Source organism: Micromesistius poutassou (assembly GCF_964030765.1).
Source record: "Micromesistius poutassou genome assembly, chromosome: 8".
In the NCBI taxonomy this organism is placed as follows: Eukaryota; Metazoa; Chordata; class Actinopteri; order Gadiformes; family Gadidae; genus Micromesistius; species Micromesistius poutassou.
In genome coordinates, this window is record NC_140278.1 from 15,223,743 (window position 1) to 15,225,780 (window position 2,038).

At 44.0% G+C, this 2,038-nt stretch overlaps 1 protein-coding gene across 1 annotated transcript in view; it reads left to right on the top strand.

Moving 5' to 3' along the window:
• The first annotated feature begins 252 nt into the window (after positions 1-252).
• Positions 253-2,038, top strand: part of mef2d (myocyte enhancer factor 2d) — a 69,802-nt gene continuing 68,016 nt past the window's right edge. Inside the window, exon 1 of the mRNA XM_084471702.1 lies at positions 253-464. The gene's annotated coding sequence lies outside the window, so the exon portion shown is untranslated. The remainder of the gene's footprint in view (positions 465-2,038) is intronic.

A 2,038-nucleotide genomic window follows, 5' to 3' on the forward strand; every position in this document is an offset into this window, starting at 1 on the left:
TATTAAGAATTTTACCATAACACAGAGCGATTTAATTTACTAAAAACTAACTTTAACAAACAGGAATAGAAGATCTAAGCTTTCAAAACATGAGAAGCGGAGGGATATACACTCTTAACACATGATGTCGCCATCAGTCCTTCCTACTCCGCGTACTCGCCGCTCATGTCTTCATTGGTTAAGAAACGTGAGCAGCACACGCCTATTGGTCCGGCACATGTCAATCATAAAGCAATGCCACTCCGGATAGATTAGACACCATTTACAGTGTATCATTTGCCATATAACTAAATAGTTACCCTCTACGTCAAGAGGAAATATTTTATTTTATTGACAGCCTAGTGACTTTGTGACTGTAGAGAGTTTGTAGTCACGTTGTACCAACTCTGTACATTTTGCATACGTATAGGTGTAAATCGTTGAAATCTCCTGTCTCCAAACAGATGTGGATACAGTGCTGCTTGGTAAGTGACTTCTTTACCAGCTTGTGTTGATCATTTTTACCTTCGTGTTTCTTGTTGCCTATTCCTGCGTACTCCCGTGGCTGTGTTGTTGTATTTTATACGTTTTGAGACAGTTGATGATGCAGTCTTGGGATATTCGCAACTCGTCCGAGCTTCGCCTCTTTCAGTATCGTCAGGGATACTCCGTGTTGGCCAAGTTACAACCTCCTTATCATCTAAACATAGTTTTGTATCGCGGCTACAGCCGTACTCCATACACTTTACGTGGGGACGCGTTGTAGCCTGTGACATGACACAACGCGCTGTCGTGTTTCATGTGCGCAACAGTCCTGACAGTCCATTAGGAACTGTCCACACGATTTATGACAAGTGTCACTTAGGTTCTGATGCCATTTCTCTTCATTTCGTTAAATGGATTTCATCTTAAAGAAGTGCATGTCAACTTTAATGCAAACTTTATCACGCCATAAATTGTGTTTAAGCTACCCCGTTTGAAGGCAGGTTTACATCGCAAGGGGGGGGGGGGGGGCGGGGGGGGTGGTGAAGAGCTGAAGATGTGCCAGGGAGGAGCATTTATACGCGGTAAAAGAGGAAAAAGTACATTACTGTAATATTTTTGATTTCTTCAATGATGCCATATATAGCTTAGTTTATTTTACCATATGCCGGTGGTTATGCTTGCCAATTGCTGTATGCCATATATAGCTTAGTTTATTTTACCATATGCCGGTGGTTATGCTTGCCAATTGCTGTTCTCCCCCCGGAGCAAGTGTCCTCAAACTATTATCCTTGTTTTCTCTCCACATTTCCAAGAAAATTTGGAAAATTCCCCTTCATTTAAATGTATCATGACAATAGTAGTTAACCCGATTTAACACGCACAGCTTTAAAATGAATGCTGAATATGCAATAATATGTCCTATAAGCCTACAGTGCTTTCAACATGGCCAAATCTCCTGAGGAGGAATGGGTCGCAATAGGTGCAGATGGGTTGCTCTTACAGCAGTGGAAGGTGTCTCTCGACAGGCTGACAGGCTCACATGGTGGAGACAGGGTTCCTAGCGGGACTGGTGATAAAGGGATGTTCGGTGTCGGGACTTTCAGGGTAGAGGCGATTAGTAGGGCTTTTGTACAGAAGGACATGCAGGCCTTTGAGTCTAGTAGCCCCGATGGTCACTAAGACGCCTCTTCAGGTAAGGCAGGGTTGAGTACAACCAGCACAAGGGACTAAATGTGTGTGTGTGTGTGTGTGTGTGTGTGTGTGTGTGTGTGCGTGTGCGTGTGCGTGTGTGTTTGTGTGAGAGATAAAGGGCAATGCTGGGGCAGCAAGTTGCTGTTAATCGTAAGCATGCCCAACACACACACACACACACACACCAGTAAAGGACAGAGGTTGGATCGGTGCCATAGCCAATGTGTAGATCAACGCTTTGCTCCAGTCCCCTTGACCAAAGCACTGCACATCTTTAACTTTTAAATTCACAATCCTTTCTTACTTACAGACTCACACTGACACACACACACACACGCACACACACACACACACGAGAGTTACGAGAATTTTGATTCAGCCA